This window comes from Mustela lutreola, chromosome 9 (assembly GCF_030435805.1).
Source record: "Mustela lutreola isolate mMusLut2 chromosome 9, mMusLut2.pri, whole genome shotgun sequence".
In the NCBI taxonomy this organism is placed as follows: domain Eukaryota; kingdom Metazoa; phylum Chordata; class Mammalia; order Carnivora; family Mustelidae; genus Mustela; species Mustela lutreola.
Genome location: NC_081298.1, coordinates 96,318,128 through 96,339,131, shown reverse-complemented (window position 1 = coordinate 96,339,131; position 21,004 = coordinate 96,318,128). Strand labels below are relative to the sequence as shown.

The window sequence follows — 21,004 nt, the reverse complement described above, 5'->3', positions numbered from 1 at the left end:
AGGAAGCGAAGAGAAGTGGGGTGAAACAGACACAGACGGCTGGGGAGAGGCCAAGACAAAGCCTCTGGCTGCTGTAATCAGGGAGCGATCCCTCCCTGTTGGATTTCAAGGAAGACAGGAATGAAGCTCAGGATGGTGGGGCTGGACCCGGAGAAGGGGAAACGATGGGAAGAGACAAACCCAGGGACCATTCTGGAGGCAATCGAGGCCTGCTAATTGGGAGCATTGTTGGAGATGTCTGGTTACATTTCAAGGCAATACAGTTTTCACTCTTCTGTCCGCTTGTTGTACATTAGTCCCTTAATAATCATTCTTCCTCATCATTCCCAGTTGGCTAAATAGTAGTAATAACTAATTGTGGAAATGTAATAGCTAATGTGGAAAGTATTAAACACGTTCCACATGCCAGGTGCTGTGTTCCATTAGCATTTTCTCATTTAACCCCTACAATGACCTCAGGAAGTTTGCACTATCATTATACCCATTTTTCAGATGAGGACACAGGCTCGGAGAGATGTAGTGTCTTGTTCAAGACCACAGAACTAGTAATGGAGGGAGCCAGGAAGAGAACCCAAGCACATGTTTCTTCAAAGCCTAAGTTTGTGGCTTTTGTTTGTTTGCTTATTTGGTTTTTTTTTTTTTTTAAGATATTTTTATTTGACACAGAGAGGAAGTACACACAAGCAGGGGGAACAGCAGGCAGAGGGAGAAGAAGGCTCCCCCTGAGCAAGGAGCCCAATGCGGGGCTCAGTCCCAGGACCCTCGGATCATGACCCGAACGGAAGGCAGACACAACAGATTGAGCCATCCACACGCCCCTTATCTGGGCTTTTTAACCACAACATTTTACAAGGGCCACTGTTGTTACCAAGCACATGAGTTGTACTAGATACTAGTTCAAGTTGAAGGCCAAACAACCATGAGAAAATAAAGGTCAGCAATTCCACATGGAGAATAAGAAGAAAGAGATCAAGAAGGCTCCCTTCCTCCATCCTCCATCGAAAGCCCCATTACCTAAGCCTTTGTTCTTTCCCCTACTGTGTTAGAATAACTCACTGCCTGCCTTACCAAGCAGGAGTGAATTTAATGTACTTGATTCCTTGGCGCTCTGACTCATTTAGGCCCAAAGAACCAATTTATTTCCTGATTCACACATCCTGACCTCTTTCTCCCCTCGCAATCCAATCTAAACTGGGTACCAGGAACTCACACTTGGCAAGCCCCATTTTGCACCTGGCTACCACCCACCCAGGGTTATGGCTGTACTCCTTGAGGCTTTTCTAACAAAGACCATTGTGGGACATGGCCACATCCACAGAGAACAGGTACAAGCTCAAAGACTTAGGAAGGACACAGAAGGACCCTCCTGCTGGTGGCTCCTGGTGGATAAGCAAGGGCCACCTGTGGCCTGCTCACATTTTCATGCCACACAAAGTTGGAATCACCTCGCAGTGGAGGTTGTTAGTGAGTCTCCAGGAGTTTGGTTCCTACTGAGTTCAAAGGCTGACCTTTCCCTGAAAGCTGTGTTCTTCCTCTAGCCCTTTCTGACCGGCCACATGGGCTTCCACTGAAGCCACTGTGACAGTTTCTGTTCCTGTTATAGTGTCTTCTCATTACAGCAACCCCCTGGAAAATGCCAAGTTTCATGTTTGTTTTCTACCCATTGCAACACAAGCTGCTTCTCAGCAACAAATGGGAGGGGAGCAAGGGCAGGAAGAAAACTTGCTTCAGTTTTCCAGCTAAATTCCACTCCCTTCATGAAATTTTTTCAGACTATTCCTGCCAGTGGGTCCTTGGGTCACATCCCTCCCCCGCTTTCCAGCTTCTCTGACCTTCTAGAACATTGCTGGTCTCCACCAGCCATTCACGTAAGGCCTTGTTTGTTTCATCACTGATTGACATGTGAATGCTGCCTTTTCTCCTTGACCAGATCGTGCATTTCTCGAGGGCCGGTACCATATTTTAAGATATTTTCATATCTTCCTCCAGGTCAGAACATAGGGTTATGTGCCTTCCTTGATCACCCTATTTAAAACTCCAAATGAATCACCGTTAGCAGTCCAACAAAATAAATGTCATATTTATTTTGTTGGACGGCTAACAAATATATAAATATATTTATATAACATAAATATATATTATATATAAATATATAAATATAACATTTATTTTGTTTAATATCTGACCCCCATCAAATCTTAGTCTAGAAAACAGGTATTTCGCCTGCTTTGTTCACTGACATTTTTTCCAGCATTTAGAACAGCGCCTGGCATATAATGAGTATTCAATAAGTAGGTGCTAATTAATGGATGAATTAAGGGATGAATAATGTGAAAAACAAATTACACTCCTGTATTTATGGAAAGATTATCTTTTTCCATTTCAACTCTTCAATGAGTATTTTATGTATTGCTCCTTATGAATTTCAGAAGAGTTTCTTTAGGCTCTCAAACCTATTTTATTTCTTTACTACTAGCTCAGGAAACCCTAAGATAGAGAATAACTATCAGTACTTAACCGGGTTTTCCCTATACACCAGTAACTATTTATATTCTCATTTAATTAATACTCCTCTCCCTCGGGCATCTGGGTGGCTCAGTGGGTTAAAGCCTCTGCCTTCAGCTCAGGACATGATCTCAGGGTCTGGGATCAAGCCCCGAATCGGGCTCTCTGCTCAGCAGGGAGCCTGCTTCTCCCTCTTTCTCTGCTTGCCTCTCTACCTACTTGTGGTCTCTGCCTGTCAAATAAATAAAATCTTAAAAAAAAAAAAATACTCCTCTCCCTCGTTGATACTGTTAAAACCATCATTTCACTGATGAGGATCTGAATCTTCTAGAAGGTAAATAACTTGCCTGGTTCTCATAGCTAGTAAATGGTGAAATCAGGACTTGAACCCAGGCCTTTCTGATTAATGACCACTCTGCTTTCCTGCCTTAATAGAATCCAGGCTGCCAGGATAATCCTTGAGCTTCCTCCCCTAAGATCTTCCAGTCCTGGCCAGCCCAGCCTAGCCCTTCCCAGGATGAGAGACCACATCTTGGGGCTGCCAGGAAGTGTTGAAAGACACAGCTACTACCCAGAGAGCTAACATAGGGTAAGTGTATGGTGGGGAAAGCAATGGAAGAAACAACAGCAGCAGTAGCAGTTCCTGATCACCGTGGTTTCTATCTTAGATGCTGATGGACAATTTTAGCTGCACCATGAACATTAACCAAAATGGAAATGACTACGGATAAAGCAGGTTTTGGGCAGAGAGAGGAGTTAAGTTTTGGTCCTCTTACATTTGAGATATCTGTTCAATACTCAAGGGTAGATGTTGTGTACACAGTAGGATCCACAAGTCTGAAGTTCAAGGAAAAGGGCTAGAGATCTTAATTTGTGAGTCAACAGCACCATGGAACCCTGTCTAATGCAAATGCCACGAGACACCCAGATGTGTTTCTTGGCCGGCAGAGCCCCAGTCCTGAAGATTGTGTCAAATGTTTTAGAAAGGTTGATGAGTGCCATGTAGAGACTTCATTGTTCCCTGTGTTGCTGCAGCGGGTGCATTATGAAGCTTAAATTTGCCATATTTCCTTCTCAGCGGGGTCTCAGTGGGCGACTGTGCGTGTGTGTGTGTGTGTGTGTGTGCAATCGGTTGCAATTGTTCAGGGATTGAAATGGTTCATTCTAGAGATTGCCTCTGGGACTCGCTTTTCCTTGGACTTTCATGGCTGACAAGGCACTTGTAAACAGACACATTCTTTTTGGATATGTTAAAACTATAATCCAGGCCTGGGATACAACTCCACTCTTTTCAGTGATTCTGTGTTTTTCTGATCTGAAGCACAGACCCCAATTTCATACTGTGGTTGGTGGGGCCCTCTGACTTCCTTTCCTTTAATATTCTGGGCATAACATACACCACCTTCATTAACTGCCCAGTCAGTATGCATCCCTTCCCTGCCCCAGTCCTGCAGACAGAAATTACAGAGAGAGAGGGGGAAGGGGCTCAAGAAAGCACAGCCAGAGCTCAGAGATGTCAGCATAGTGTATCTGAAAAATACTGACAGAGGCATAAAAAGATTTTTTAGCAACACTGAGAACCCAGCTGAGGTTGGAAATCATAAATTTGTTCTGGAACCAGTTAGCCTGGCTGTGGAATTTTCTCTAGCTGAATTCCCACAGAGAAGACAAATAGTAGGGCCACTTCAGGGTTGGGATATGGCTTGACAGGCGCATAGGGAGAGCAAGTGATAGGTCACTGATGAGAATGTAGCTAGTGGGTCCCAGGCTGGAGAAGGGAGGGCAGAAGGCAACACAAAAACTGACACCCGGGGTGCCTGGGTGGCTCAGTGGTTTAAAGTCTCTGCCTTCAGCTCAGGTCATGATCCCAGGGTCCTGGGATGGAGCCCCGCATCGGGCTCTCTGCTCAGCGGGGAGCCTGCTTCCTCCTCTCTCTCTCTCTTCCTGCCTCTCTGCCTACTTGTAATCTCTATCTGTGAAATAAAGAAATCGAATTAATCAATTAATTAATTAATTAAAAATAAATAAATAAATAAATGAAATAAATCTTTAAGAAAAAAGAAAAACTGATACCCAGAGTGTCCCAGCTCTGAGAGGCTGTGGGTGAACCTTCGAGGATCTCAAGCGTACAGAGCATGACGGACACCCAGGAAAGGCGAGTCTAGGACAAAGGAGACTCCTGCGGCTGGACACTCCTATGCCAGGTCTGACTCAGTCCCTCAACTGCCACACCACCTTTCTCAAGCAAGACAGTGCCTTCCTACAGAATCTACCTTGGTGTTGATACCATACCCTGCCCCTCAGAGATCCCCAGATATCAGGACTACATGAAACTTCAGTTTCTCAAAAACAACACAACCTGTCCACGAGAATCTCTCCGGTTTCATCTTTTATTAAAATGACACTGGGTACCTCAGAGCATCAAAGCCATAGCTGAAGAATTAAGTCTCAAGAGAGCAGGAACCAGGAAAGCTTCGACCTCAGGGACTAGAAATAGGACTCAGACACCATCAGGTCCCCTCACCCTCTCTTTAGCTTCCTTCTCACTCTTGCTCCTTCTTTCCCTCTTGAAACTTAAGAGCTTAGACTCTGGAACCAGATACCTGGCATTCTAATCCTAGCTTGGCTCTCCCATTTACCAGCTGAATGATCTGGAGAAATTTATTTATCCTTTCTGTGCCTCAGTTTCCTTGTGGAGATAATAATAGATCCTACCTCATGCGGCTGTTGCAGCCAGAAATAATTTGATACTTGTATAGCACAGGGAAGAGTCCCTGGCCCCTCGGGCTCTGTCTCATCAAGAGAAGAGTTTGGACCCAAAGGTGTTAATCAGCAATTTGCCCTCAAGGTTAAAGGTAATAAACTGGGGTCGCATTCAGGCCACCAATGGGATCCACAGGAATCACCCTCATCAACGGGGTGGAGAGGCAGCAGGGGCTGTGGCCCTACTCACAGTTAGACAGGAGACATGTCATTTTGTTAGGAGTAGGGTAATCTATTCCAAACCTTGGTCTTTACTCTCGGACTCTACGCTTGTTCCCCTTGGTCGTCAGTAGGTGAACATATCTGCTATGTCAGGGGAACTGGACATCTTTCCCTCTGCTCTCTACCCCATCTGTCTCTTGTCTGGCCCCTTCCCACTAGCACTGGAACAAGCTCAGGTCTCTAATCTAGAGACAAATACATCTTCCTAGACTCCCCCTTCCTTAGGTCCCCACTTCCCTTCCCAGCTTACTTTACTCCACTTCCTCCCTCCTTTTCTCAACTCTCTGTTCTTTAGCTCTCACTCTCACTTCTCCCCAGGTGCCAAATTCCTAGGCCTCTGCTGCCTTAGACATCACTGCTACCCCGACTTTAAACTCTCTCCTCCCTGGGTTTCCATAGTAACACTCTCTCCAGTACATCCCTAGCCTCTCCAACCACTCCTTCTCCATGTCCTTTGAATGTTCCTCCTTCCGTGTCCACCCATCCTTGAACAATCCATCTTCCCCTAGGTTACATCCCCTCTTCACCTTGAAGCCTCCTTGGGCAACTTTATCTATTGTTAAGGTTTTGATCATGCTACGCAAGCTAATCATTCTCAAATCTATATCCATTGGCTTAGTCCTCTCTTCTGAGTGTCAGGTTATCCATCCATCCGACTCAGCATGTGGGTTTGAAACACTAACACTAGACTTGAAACACTAACAACTCAGCATGTGGGTTTAGGAGACAGCTCTTAAGGACAATAATGGAGAACAGTTAAAGACACTAGAGGTGTCTGATCCACAGGGACAACTCAGATGAACTGTGGTGGTAAATGGGGCCATGGTGGCTAACTGGGAAAGATAACCTGGAGATATCCTGGATGGACCCCAAAGGGTCAAATGCAGACCAATGATTAGAAAATTGGAGAAGACAGATCTCAGCTGAACCAAAAAAAAGACCCTTTGGAAGTCAGAGTGGCTCAAAAGTAGACTCAGCTGCCTTAGAAGGTTTTGAGACCTTGGTTACTTAAAGCATTCAAGCACCAGGCTTTAAATTCCTTCTGACTGCAAGATTCTATGAGAAAGCAAAACAGAACTTATGAAGACTTGACCAAATGCAGTAAAACCTGGTCCTACTGGTTCTGGCACCAAATGGATGTTGGTTTACTGGCTGGAGTACCCAGTCACGTAAAATGGAAATAACAGCAGAGACAATTTAGGAGAGCTGAAGGGCAGAAGAAATTGAATAAACTCTCAAGTGGGGAAGGACTGATAGTCAAAGAATCTCACTGCAACCTGACTCTCTTGGAGGTATTTGCACTTGGTTCTATTTTTATGCAACTACTCAGTTGATGTGGAGTCTACATTACCCATACTGCACTGGGGCCTCTGAATTAAAGTTCTGTTTCAACAAACCTAACCACGTATTGTTTGAGGCAAGAGCCTGGAATCTGGGTGGAACCTAAAGGCCTGACCTGACCTTGGAAGCACTTTTGTATCTGAGTCTACAGATCTCTCTGCCTTCTCTGTGAAAGATGGAAGACCACTTGCCGCCAGCTCCATGTACCTTCCCACAATAAGACAAGACCCCAGCTCTAGAACACCTCCCTCCCTGCCCATCCCTGGGTCATCTCATCCCATAACATATAGTGTACTTGTGCCTTCTTGCTTACTGGCTTCCCACAACCTCTCTCTCCCTAGAGGTGCAGGCTGGAGTGAGGCCAAGGAAGAGAAGGGGCTGGCCAGAAGCTGGCATTTTCCATTTGTGCTCTGGATCCTGCAAATCCAAGATCTGAGTGGATATGTAGGAGAAGGAGTTTCAGTCTCTGGCCCCGAGGAACATCAGGAACATAGAAAACCAGGTTTAAAAGGGGTGGCCTGGGTGGCTCAGTGGGTTAAAGCTTCTGCCTTCAGCTTGGGTCATGATCCCGGGGTCTTGGGATAGAGCCCCGCATCGGGCTCTCTGCTCAGTTGGGAGCCTGCTTCCTCCTCTCTCTCTCTGCCTGTCTCTCTGCCTGCTTGTGATCTCTCTCTCTGTCAAATAAATAAATAAAATCTAAAAAAATAAAAATAAGAAGAAGAAGAAGAAGAAAACCAGGTTTTAAGGTAGGACTTGAACTGATATTGTTTCTTTTTTCTCTTTTAAGCCTGGATTCTAGAGCCAGCGTGCTCCTCTCCACTCCTTCTGCAAGACCACATCTCCCAGGCAAGAGACTCTAAAGTTCTGCCTCCTCAAAATGCTCTCCAGCTCAGCAAGTCCTCAATCTGCCATCTGAGTCCCATCCCAGGAGAGGAGGGGGCAGTAAAAGGGTGCTGTCTCACTGCTCTGTGCCTCCATTTCTATGTCTGTCCAGTAGAAATCATCACAACTACCTCTCATGTCCCACAGAATCCCTTTGAGGATAAAATTAGAATTGACCACCTGATTGCCCAACATCCAAGGTTATTCTGAGCAATAGCCTCTCAAAGAGAAGTTCAGGGAAGAGCTAATTTGGGGTGAGAGACACTGATACACCAGAATATGCATCACACACTGGATGTGCCAAGTTTCTAAGCGAGTCTGGTTCCCCATGTTACTAAGCACGCCTCAGAACTAATGGCCCTCAATTGTCTCCAACCAGTATTTACTCAGAAGACAGAACAGAATTTAATATTAATCCACACAGAATATAATCTGGGAAGACAGATTCCCAGCAAAGAGTAATTCTAACTATGGGGGAATCGGCATACTTCTACTTTACTGATGGGATTGAAAAATGACACAGCCCAATGGAAGGCAATTTGGCAACGTCCATCAAAACTCCATCTGTGGTTATCTTTTGACCTCACAAAGGCACTGCTGGGCACTTATCCCACAGATACACCAACATTCCTACAAAGGAGGTCAATTTAAGGTTAGTTATGGCAGTCACAGGTTGTAAAAGCAAAAGACCAGAAATCATTCAGGGATCTATAAACAGGAACTAGTTAAATATACCCTGGTACATCCTTACTTGCAATTTTTTAAGAACAGAACACGGAAACTTTCTGTGCATTGTTGTGGAAAGATTGCCTCTATAGACTGTGTTAGAAAGAGTGGGAAACAAGAATGTGTTTCAATATTTTTATTACAAGATTTGCTTGTATTTTCACAAAGAGACCCTAGAAGGATTATGTAGGAAATTAATAACACAAGTGGGAGGGAGGCTTTTCAATGTACAATTTTTGTATTGTTTTTATTTTTAAAACATGCTACACTTTTAACTTGGCAAAAAAGAAATTAACAAAGGAAAGAAGAGACCCTCTAGAATGCATTCCAAAAGGGCAAGGGGAACCAGACTGGGCAGCAGAAGAGCACACTTGATCCTGGCAGGGCCTCTGGTGGCCCTGAGTTTCCCAAGCTGAAAGACAAGAGGGGTGGCCCTGTCTGCGGCCTGCCTCCCAGCCTCACTCTTCTTTAAATAAGAGCCTTCCTGGGATGGTGCCCTGGTTTACATCACGGCTACCTTCTGTGCCCTTTCTCTTGGACAGACAAGTACAAGTTGACTGAGTGTGTTCAGCACCACTTTCCAGAGAATGCCCAGACTCCTACCATCCCTATTCAGTTATTCCTCATTCTTGCATTGTATCTATCCATTGGCCGTGCCCCTTTACTGCTATCTTAGGCTTTATTCAAAGGCTTTTAAATTTATACTTTAACCTGGATGAATCCTTTTACAAAGCAATTTGGTCATATAAAAGTTAAATCATAAAAGTTTAATGCAGCATCCCGTTCCTTGGGTAATTACCTTCAAAGTGACAAAGTCCAGTTCTCATCCATTCTTTTGGAGTTACTTCAGTTAAGCGTTGTGGGAATGTGGGTGCAGGGGTAACAGAAGACTGGAGGCATGGGATATGGAAGCTGAGATGAGCTGGGTTGCTCTGCTGCATCACAAGACAGACGGCAAGAGGAACCAGGGAAGGCAGTGGCTGTGCCTGGGGCTTTTCCATGCTACATGGACAGGAGCCCTGTGAGCTGAGCACTGAGGACTGTCCAGGGAGATGCACAGCATGTGAGGATGCAGAGAGGGGTGGGCTGAAGACTAACAAGGGCTAGAGGAGCTCTATGACTGTAAGGCACCAGCTCGAGTTTGGGTCTGGGCACAGCTACAGAGGCGTGGCTCAACTGTCCCATCTGGCCCAGTGCCTGCCAGTGGTGTAGACAGTATTGGTATAGCCCACTGAGGAGCCCAGAGAAGCCAGCACCTGTGTCTTCTTATTTTTCTTGAAAAACCATTTTTGTCCAGGGGCACCTGGGTGGCTCAGTTAAGTGCCGATTCCTGTTTTTGGCTCTGGTCATGATCTCAGGCTCTTGAGATCAACCCCCCCGCATGGGGCTCCAGGCTCAGTGTAGTCTGCTCAAGATTCTCTCTCCCTTCCCCCTCACTCTGCCCCTCCCTCCCATCTAACCCCATGCACTCTCCTCTTTCTCTCTCTCAAATAAATAAAGTCTTTAGAAAAAAAAAATTTATCCAAAAACTTAAAATTTCTGAATTAAAAAAAATCCATCCCATCATCCAAACATGAATCCTTTCATTTCTCTGTGTTTACGTTCAGTTCCTAACTGTAAGAACTTACTTTTCCAGAAGTGGAATAGTTGTGTAGGCAAACTTCCAAGTTTTAATTTAACATTACTTTATAAGCCCGCTGTCTCAAAGTCTTTATAATAGTTATATTAATGATTGAATTATATTCCATTGCAAAGACACACTCTGGTTTAGTTCACCATTTCCCCATTATCATGGAGTTCCTTGTACTTTTAGCTTCCCTATCCTTAAAATTTGTCCTTACATTGAGTTCTGAGCAGGGGGATAAGTAGGTTAAAGGATAGGAACGCATTGGATATCTTCATTACTTTCTCACTTTTTTCCCCCTCCTGACTTTACCCTGTCTCCTGTCCTGGAGTTTACTAATTCAATCAGGCAGACTATCTCATTGTGTCTGTCCACACCTCTAGCTCAGTATTTGGGGTGGAGGCATTGTTTTCTTATGTAATTGAATAAGCTTTTTTAAACTTGAGTTTAAGTTACCATGGCTACTGTTTTTATTTAAGAAGGAATGCTTATTCATTATAAAGCTCAGAATGTCTTTTATAAATTTTTGTATAATCGATCACTTTGACACATACAATCTTATTGTTTTCTCATTTATCTAAATTCTTTTTTAAATTTTCTATTATTATCTATCAATCTTTTTCTTTATCATTTTTTTTCTGTAGCTTCAATTCTTATAAAGTTATTCTCCGTCATAGAAATAAGGGCTCTACCCTGTTAGGTTTTCCATGACTTGATTTAGATGTTTAATAAGCTGTTAGGCCTGGAGTTTACTTTAGTGTGTGGTGTGAGGACCCTGGGAAAGAGCAGAACCCAATCTTGATTAACTGTATTTATCTTATGACTATTTTCTAATGTATACAGTCCCACTTCTGGGAAGTCATTTCGGCAAATTATCTGGCAGGAGGAGTTATTTTTAGGCTAACCAGTCAGCTAACACATTACTTTACAAGACCAGGCTTCCATTTGTCCCGCTCTGAGTCCTGATTTACCCTTCTGTATTTCCTACAGCAACTCGTCTTGTGCCTTCCATGTGGCAGTTGTTAATCCAACCTGATTCGATAGCAGAATGAAACAAGCAGCCCAGAGCTGTTGTCTAAAAGAATCATCCAGAAGCTGAAGGGTGCCATTTTTAACCAGGAGGACCTGTCCCCACCATTCAGTCTTTCCCAGGGTCTTATTAGAGATTGAATGGGAATGCCAGCAAAGAGGGGCAGAGGGGCACGGCTAACAGGGCAGGACCGTGGAGCAGACACCCTTGACTTAGAATTCTGCATCTACCACTTCCTACCTAGCAGGGGTTCTCGAGCAAACTGAGGTCTGGGTTCCTCATCTGTAAATAGAATACAAAGAGCTGCTGGTATGGCCAAAGTAAGGGTCAGCAATAAGACTCAGCACTCAGCCTGGTGCCTGGCCACAGGAAAGGCTCCATGTGTGGCCAACGTTATCATCTTCCCTGCTCCCCTTATGCCCTGGACAATCAAAGTGCATAACCCTTGAGGCTGAAGGGTGTGCACAGTGATGAGAAGGCATGGGTATCAAGAAGGAAGCTGGAAAGGATCCAGCCAGCACCTGCCCGGTGGGGGACACACACGCAGGTGCGCAGGTGCGGTAGTCCCAGTCCTGACTGGTTTTGCCATGGATGTTTTGTCAAATGCGGGAGTAGATCGTTGCCCAGTTATCTAAACTCTGGCTATCTGAGTCAGAGTTTATCTGCCTACTTATCTCTAAAATGCTGAAGGCTTCCCAATTCATTCTTACACACACAGCAGTCCTATTTCTGAGAACTCTTTAAACGTGTACCCACACATCTATGAAATCACATATTCGAGAGGCTCCCCGCCAACATAAAAGACTGGAAAGACCCCACGTGGTGATGACTAGGCAGCTCGTTGAATAAACTGTGGCATAAGCCACCACAGAACACCCCGTACCTGTGACAAACAGTGAGGAAATGCCCCGTGAAGAAGATGGGATCATTTCCAGGATGTGTTGTTCGGTAAAAAGAGCAGGTTGTAAAAGAGTAAAAGAGCCCTTCAGTAAAAAGGGCGTCAAGCATGCCGCCTCTTCCACAAGATTTCCAAAAGCAGCAACGACCTCTTCCCAGGCTGCAAAGTCACCGACACAGGCAGACTCAACATCAGAACATGAACAGGTTAAAGGAGAAAAACTATACCATCACCTGGACAGACACTAGAGACACGTTTCGCCAAACTTAACAACCATCCTGCCGGTCTTAAAAGAAAAATGGAAAACCCTGTTAGGCTTTAAGATAGAGATGGAGACTCCATTCAGACTACAACCGTATTAGAAACAACAGGAAGCATGAAAAGCAATGGTGAAATCCTCAAGGCCCTGCTACTAAAATTAGGTTCAAGTCAAGAATGAGCTTGATCTGGGCTTGTTCTGGAAATTCTAGCCAATGTGCTGAAAGAAGAAAAAGAAGGAAGAAACAAATTTATCACTATTTTCAGCTGATATGATGCTAAGCAACAGAAGACTAGTTAAAAATAAGAAAATAAGTTGAATGAATCCTATGTTGCTACAAAGATGATAGAACCATATCTGTTATCATGGAGGTTCCAAGTGAGAGTTACCAAATAGACGAAACAGGTTATAAAACAGAATTAGACTATGATTTAATTTTAAAAATGAATATGCATAAGCCTATGTTGAATATATACATAGAGAAAAGTCTGAAAGGAAATTCATCAAAATATATTTAGAGATCATATCTGTGGCTTACAGGGTTTCAGGTGATTCTTATATTTCTTATGTAAAACACTTTTCCGTATTTTGTTAATGTTTTATAGTAAGCATATTTATATTACAAAAAAAAAAAAAACAATTAATCTTTTTGCCCAGAAACACATGGACATCGGAGTGCATGGAAACTCATTTCAAGGTCATTGGGATGAGCGTGTGTTTCTCCTAAAGTGGTCAGTGTTAGTGACTTAGGGCAATTCCCAACTCACCCTCATCTCCCACAAAACCCAGATTGATCTGCTCTGTCTGGTCCTTTCCTCTCTGAAGGGGATCCCCAGACCTGTATGTTCCAGAAAAGCCTAGGATGGCCTGATTACCCCAGCTGACCATGGCCCCTGCCCTTAGCACCTATAGCCGGTTCTAGCCCCATCCTAGCTGTTTGCAAAGACTCCCAGCCTTCTGCAGATTGCCCATTTTGCCCAAAGGGGGCTCTTCCTTGCAGCCATCCAGCAAAGGCTTTTGCCTCCCCCGTGGGTGATTTAGAAATCATCTGGCAGCCTCTAGCCTCCATATGCCAGACTTCTCTGCCCCACTACTGGGTTGAAGGTCATGCACAGAGCATGCCAGGTCCAGTAACCTCATCCTGGATCTCCTGAAGACCTCAAATATCTCTCACCTGTTCCCCTTCCCAGGGCCCCACCCCGCTGTACTTCAGACAGCTTGACTGGGTCCATTCTGCTACCTCACTCCTATTGGCTAAAATTTTGTGTCTAAACCCTGCACCTGCCATCACCCACCTGTTAGAAGACAATTGCCTGGTAGAGGTTGCTGCTACATGTGGTACATCCAGTTCTCATGCTGATTCTCTACTCTGTACCCTGGAGGCTCTAGGAAGGCCTTGATTGGGTCTCAGTACCTGCTAGGAAGAGAATGAGATTTGCTACCTCCCTGTTTCAACTTGAGTCATAATCTAGCAGGCCCTCTCTGCAGCTTCTTCTGCCTCATACTCATCTCACAGCCCCCCAACTTCCCTCCTGGCCCAGAACCCACCACACCATCAGAGGACCGTCAGGCCAGCTCCATAAGGCTGGACATCCTTGCCCTAGCCTGGAGCATTCTCTTCCAATTGCCACAGCGCTAGAGTGAGTGACTGAGAGAGTGAGTGACTCAGTAGACTGAAATCAAGGCTGGCCTTGATTATACTGGGACTTGAAAAGAGACTGGCATCATTGTTCCTCAACTCTCCAGAACCAACTCCCTATCAGTATCCCCGTCCCATAATTCAGATACAAACAAGGAAGTAAATGCACGAATACAAATGCCTTCATATAGATTGGCTTTGAACCTGATAGAAGTTACGTTATACTCATTTCTACCTGGCTTGGTTATTTGATTTCTAACTCCAGAACATTTGAAGAAAAGCAAAGGAGGAAAGGGAAACGCAGCAGGAATCCGGAAGTGACAGCCTGAGAACGATCACATTCCAGGATCAGGAAAGTGCAAGATCTCAGAAAAAGCAGCACGTGGCCCCACGCTCCTGACACTACCATAGAGCACAGCGCCAAAGTTTATCATGCTAACCCCAAGTCAGTGCAGGCCTGGCTCATATTCAGCATGCTCCCAAAGCTGCCTAGGTGTTTGCAAAGAGCTCCCAGATTCTGAAGGCTGCCCATCTTGCCCAAAGGTGAGAGGGCGTCCCTTTATACAGCCACACTGCACAAGCGGTGCATCATCATTTGAACGGCAGTTCTCAGAAAGTGAATCCAAATGTATTTTTATTGTTAATACATTTATATGCTAATAAATATAAGCCACAAATAGTGCTTTCTTGCTGCATATGTGCTAATTTCTAGAACTAGCCAATGGAGGGGGAAAGAAGGCTCGACCAGTGAACTGTTAGTGACTTAATTTCCTGGTTAACTTCACTTTCCTCTCTTGTAAAATGGAGTATGTAATAGCTGCCTGTGTATTTCAAATTACTATGGAGATAGGCTGGCTACGCAAAAGGAACGAGAAGTGTGTTTTACTTTAGTAATTCCTCTTATCTAGATTGAGTCATGGATCAAAATTAGAAGAGGAAGGAAAATTACAAGTACATAGTACTTGAAGGCTAGAGATTAGGTGTATCTCACAGACAGGTAATTGACTTAGAATTGGGCTTGGGTCAGAGGACTTCCCGCCACCATTAGCAATGTGCCATTCTCTGGGAAAGGGCGACGCCTACTGCATGCTTACTGTACTGCAACTGACCTGGAAAACCAGGAGGCTTGAAACCTAACGACTTTCATACAATTTAAGGCAGGTGCGAGATACCACCACAAAAATAAAAATTAAAAATGGTCATACAGCATTGTCCTTTTAAAAATGCCAATTTTCCTGGGGCGCCTGGGTGGCTCAGTGGGTTAAGCTTAGGACATGGCTTAGGTCATGATCCCAGGGTCCAGGGATCCAGCCCCGCATCGGGCTCTCTGCTCAGCAGGGAGCCTGCTTCCCCCCTCTCTCTCTGCCTGCCTCTCTGCCTACTTGTGATCTCTGTCTGCCAAATAAGTAAATAAAATCTTTTTTTTTTAAATGCCAATTTTCCTTCACTTAGGGACGCCTGGTGGCTCCGTGGGTTGGGCCTCTGCCTTCAGCTCAGGTCATGATCTCGGGGTCCTGGAATACAGTCCCGCATCAGGCTCTCTGCTCAGTCGGGAGCCTGCTTCCCCTCTCACTCTCTGCCAGTATCTCTGCCTGCCTGTGATCTCTCTCTCTCTATCAAATAAAAATCTTTTTTAAAAATAACAATTTTCCTTCATTTAAAAATAGCTTCTATTTTTCATATTCAAATGTAATGCGTATTCATTGTAGAAAATGAAGTTCATCCAATAGCACCATTCTCGACCCTTAATCAACACTTAGTTCAGAACCACAGCCACTGCTATTGTCAACATTGTTCTCTCTTCAGTCTTCCCTACCTTTTTCTTCTTCCTGTTCTTTCTCTTTCTCTCTCTCTCCACCCGTGCATATTGTAAAAACAAAGCCAAATTTTAAAAAATCATTCCTCATCAGAGATAACCACTGCTAACAGCTTGGTGTGTATTGTTACGCACATTTTTATGACAGTGGAGATGCATATCTACCACAAACCAAATGGGGTCTACTGGCTGTCCTTCAAACCCAAGACCATCAGGAACTCGCCTGCACTTGAGCTTCTCAGTCTGCGGTAAGGGAGAACACACACCATGGGAACTGCCGCCCGTCAGTAAGAGGCTGTTAGGATTTATAGCCCTTGGGGTGGAGCGAGGTGATTTGCAGGAGGGTTTAAGGAAGCTGGGCTCTGCTCTGGATTGGACGTTGCCAGGAAGCAGGGTAATTCTATGATGGCTACCTTGATTAATGTCACCCAGGAGGGGCAACCCAGGGCGAGGCTGAAGCTGGCAAAGAACTGGTAAAGGAACAGCAGTCTCGACTATTAGCCAGGACAGGTGGATGCTTAGTCGTGTTTGTGCTTTGGACAAGGCTCCTGGGTGGTCTGTGTGCAGACATGACTACGAGCGGTCTTGTTTTTATCTGCTCTATGACGTCACAGCATGGCCTTATCTGCTCTCTCTGTGCTGTGACACAGAACTCCTGAGCCTCACGGTGCTGCCAGGCCAGCTCCCAGCTGTTAGAGCTGCTCTCTTCCCTCTCAGGGTTGTCTCTTCTTTTCACCTAACAACCTTGTGGACATTTCTTCCAAGTCAAGATTGAGTCTTATGTAACCAAATTTCTCTTGTTAAATAGATGTTTTCTGATATTTTAGGCATATAATACTAAAATGAAATCCTTCAGAAATATATCTTGGCACACAGTATACTGTTATTTCCTTAAATTTTTAGACGTGTAATTACTGGGTCAAGCAATGTATACATTTTAAGGATTTTAGTAAAATCTCACCAGAACGCCTTCCACAGAGCGTGAACTAATTTCACTTTCAATAAGCTAGGACAGAATACTCCCTTGCCCACCCCCAAACCCTCATCAGCACAAAGCCACGAAGTATCATCAATCTTTTTTTTCTTAATCTTAGCAAGTTTTGTAGACTGAGGCACACCTTGTTTTTAAATTTCTGTTGTGTAAAATTGGACACCTGACAAGGACCAACTGTGGCATATGGATCTCACTGGACTTTACTGCGTTGGACTGTGTCCGTAGCTCCGAGGCAATCCAGTTAGGGGGCACAGAGCCTTTTGCTGGTGTCTCAAGTCTGTTTCTCAGGCTACCAGTTAAGAAGAGATGTATACAGAAAGGGGCATCTTGGGGTTCCTCCAGATTTGGAACACATTTTGACAGCAGTGTTTTTCAAAGTGTGTTGTTACCTCCTCTCTTGTCTGCCTCCTAATTCCCCACTGAATTAGGAGCATCAAAGGGACAGGGACTGTGTCTTCCTCACTTTCATCCATTTTTTTTTATTGTGGTAAAATCCACATTACATAAAACTTACCATCTTAACCACCTTTAAATGGTACTAAAGGACATTCATATTGTCCTTAACCATGAGCATCATCCATCTCCAGAACTCTTTTCACCTTATAAAACTGAAACTCTCTCACCATTAAACAATCCCCCACATCGTCCTCATCCCCGGCCCCTGGTCACCACCACTCTAGTTTCTGTCACTATGATTGCAACTACTCTAAGTACCTCATAGAAGTGGAGTCATACAGTATTTGTCTGTTTATGACTAGCTTCCTTCACTTCTCATCTTCACGTCTATCCATGCTGTAGAATGTGCTAGAAGCTCCTAAAGTACTGTAAGAAAGAAACATGCTGTTTTAAGCCACTGAGAGTATTGAGTTGTTATTGCATCGTAACAAAGCCTGTCCTGACTAGAACAGCAGTAAATGCCCCCAAAGAATACGAACTTCTCTAGCAAAGCACCCAATGGCAGTTTGTCATAAACCTTTGTAGAAGTAGCATATGGAGATGGGATTGGGAGGGAGACAAACCATAAGTGACTCTTAATCTCACAAAACAAACTGAGGGTTGTTGGGGGGAGGGGGTTTGGGAGAGGGGGCTGGGGTTATGGACATTGGGGAGAGTATATGCTATGGTAAGTGCTGTGAAGTGTGTAAACCTGGGGATTCACAGACCTGTACCCCTGGGGATAAAAATATATTATATGTTTATAAAAGATAAAAAATTAATAAATTTTTTTAAAAATTGGTTTACCTAAAAAAAGAAGAAGAAGAAGTAGCATGTGGACATCTTGGTTTCTGAGCTAGGACTCCATAGGTCCGTGTGCCTTTTTTTGAGGACATTTATCCGGGAAGTGCAAGGTGATCACAACTTAAGATGAGCTATAGTGTTACGACAAAACCACAAAATACCTAAACCTAGTACGCTGGGTGGTGATGGGTTTTGAGTCTGACAAAAGACTGACTTGGTGGATATCTGTAAGGAGAAGCTACGTTAGGGCGAATGGCTACTTGCAAAGGGTTAGAGGAAGGTCCTCCTTCACTTCAGACCCCTTCAGCGCTTACTCAGCTGCACCCGCCCCTGTCCGGGCCCTTCTCCTCTCTCGCCCTCTACAGGCCAGTTCATAATGCCGCACTCTGCTCTCTGCCAATTGTAGAAACGCTATTAGTTACAGTGGGCGTGAATTTTTCTCCACAAACCCACAGGTACAAAAAAGATTACTTATTTCCATAAATCATATTAACTGGTTCTCAGCCCCAATTCTCTTTTGGGGGGAAATATTCTATTTCAGCCGTCTTGGAGGTGGCATCCTCCTCTCTAGAACTGAACGCAAATTCAGGGAACTTAGTGCGGCTCCGGGTAAAGGCAAGCAGAGTCTCTGGTTCCTATGATCAGTGATGAAAAGTTCATTGTCTGGGCTGGGAGAGACAAAAAGTAGGTGGCTCCATCCTTCTACACTAAATATGGGGACACTTGCCCATAACCTCAAGGCTGTGACTGCTTCCAACATCCTCCAGAGCTTGTGGAGAAGCTGCAGGGAAACAGGGAGCAGGTCCAAGTCACTAAAAGAATAAAAGAGCCATCCCCACCCTTACCTCAGGGAAAGGCCACTCCTGCTTCCTCGCTTCTTCCAGGGAAAGGAACAGGAGCTCATCTATCACACACAATGACGGGTCTTGAAAGGAGAGTGCTGGCAATGGGTGCCCAGTCTCGCTCGGCATTCTCGGGCTTGCAGGGGAGTTCCAGCGAATCCATCTGAGGCCAACTGGAAGCCCTTAGCTGACAGGAAGTACACCTCCCAAGGCCCCAGGCCTGGGCTTTCCTCCCAAGTTCTCTGCTGAAGCCTCTACCACACCGGCCTAATCAGCCTCCTCAATTCTTAACTGTCAGGGAGTCCCTGGAGTGAACCCAGCCCTGGCAGGATTTTATTCCCAGCCTCCTCAACTCCAAAGTCCTTGCCTGAACTTGAGGGCAGCCTGTGGGTCTTTGGGGCTGGCACCAGTTGCTGATTCCTCCTGCTCCAACCGTGACTCCAGCTGCAGGTAATGAAGGCCCTCAGCCTGTGTCGGCCAAGCCTCCGAGTCCACAAGAGGAGGGCCGACTCTGACATAAATGAGGGTTACCACATCCATGGGCAGGCAGGTCCGGGATTCACCTGTAGCCCTAAGCCCCAGGCACAGCCTGTCTAGGGAAAACCTGAGTCCCGTGGCTGAGAGTCCTTGAAAAAGAGAGAGGCCGAGAGTTGTAGCTTGCACTAATTTCTCCGCAGAGCCTGGAGTAGCCCCCTGAAGCTAATCTCTTGTCTGCACCCTTCTGACCACACCTGGCCTCACCTAACATCCTGGGGGAGCCAGATCACTCTGTGGCTTGCCCTTCCCTCCCCCAACCAGGACCTGGTGTTTTGCATCAATCCAGATGGGCCACTCTGGAACCACTCGTGCTATCTGCTGGCCACACAAAATGCCATGTCACAGAGAGGCCTGTCCCTAGACCTCACCAAGGGTCTGCATTTAGAAACAACTGCAGAACCACGTCTTGTTATTTCTATTGCCATCTTCTCCATCAGTTGGCAAAGGTGATTTTTAAAAAATTTCAGCCTTGCCTCTGCTATAACCAGACCCTGGAGACGCAATCTGTGCGGAGATGACCGAGAACCACCAGTGGTGGCCATGACTGTCCCCCTCTGACAGGGACATAGTAGCCAGGAGGCTCAGGACCCAGCAGAAATGGAAAGCATCCCCTTCCTGCCATCACTCAGCCACCAGTGAACTTTCAGGACTGCTGGGGAGAGGGATGGTGCCTGAGAAAGGAAGTGAGTCAGCCTCCTGCTAGGTTAGGACAGTGCTGGAGCTCATCTGGCTGGTAAAAGTCAGCAGCCAGCATCCCTCTCTGGTTCTTCCAGTAGGGCAGTGTGGTTAGCAGCAAACCACTGGTTAGGGGCAAGCGGAGAGTCACAATCTATGGACCAGGGGCCAGAGCCAAAAATGGAGAATTTAAGAGTGAGGGCCAGAAAGTGTGCCATCTTTGGAGTCTGGGGCTAAACACTAACACAAGGCCCAACCCGCCCCCTCCCCACAGCTGCTTTAATGTGTGAAGCCAGGCAGGTCTCTGGCTGCCAGAATCCTCACAACTCTCCCTGCAGAAAGCTTACACCCACCTTTAGCTCCCTTCCCCACACACAGATCCTCTCCTCCTCACACACCGTCACAGGTGGAAGTCATGCAGCCATTACTCACACTGTCTCTGTGGGGGTTGGCTTTACGTTCCTGTGCAATCACTCATGTTTGGGGAACTGAACTTCACACTAACCGAGAGCTAGCTCTTTTCCCTTTATGCCTATTTCCCTCTTCCTCATTTTTTCCTACATTACTCATCTCATTTTCCTCCAACCAGAGTCCTGTCCAAGGACCAAATGCCCCAAATCCACTGTCCTCTGGTCCCTTTCCTCCTCAGAGAGACCCCGGGCCCCTCTGACATCACCTCACCTCTCTTCCTCCCCCAGAATGGAACAAATCCATCACCTTAAGAGAACAAAGTGAGGATAAACACAAAAACACAAGACCAGTCCCATAGAGGACTAAGAAGGTCACTAAGCTCACGCTCATCTGAGGATCATAAAAACCACGGGCCCATCCTCCCAAAACCTGGACATCAGCAGCTAAGACCTGGCCAGAGATGACCTGGGACAGAAGTCTGTGTGAGGCCACGATTCTCCTCCCACAGAATGGGGCTTAGGTTGACTCAGGTGTCATGGTTATCACACGGTTCAGCTAGAGGATTATGGCATCAGAGGTCAATGTTTGCAATAACAACATC

The 21,004-nt window shown here is 45.5% G+C and overlaps 1 long non-coding RNA gene across 1 annotated transcript; it reads left to right on the top strand.

The window, feature by feature from the left end:
• The first annotated feature begins 1,671 nt into the window (after positions 1-1,671).
• Positions 1,672-8,077, top strand: LOC131840345 (uncharacterized). The gene is made up of 3 exons (XR_009357318.1): positions 1,672-1,989; positions 2,941-3,094; positions 7,619-8,077. It is a non-coding gene; the product is annotated as an uncharacterized LOC131840345 (long non-coding RNA).
• Positions 8,078-21,004: the final 12,927 nt, after the last annotated feature.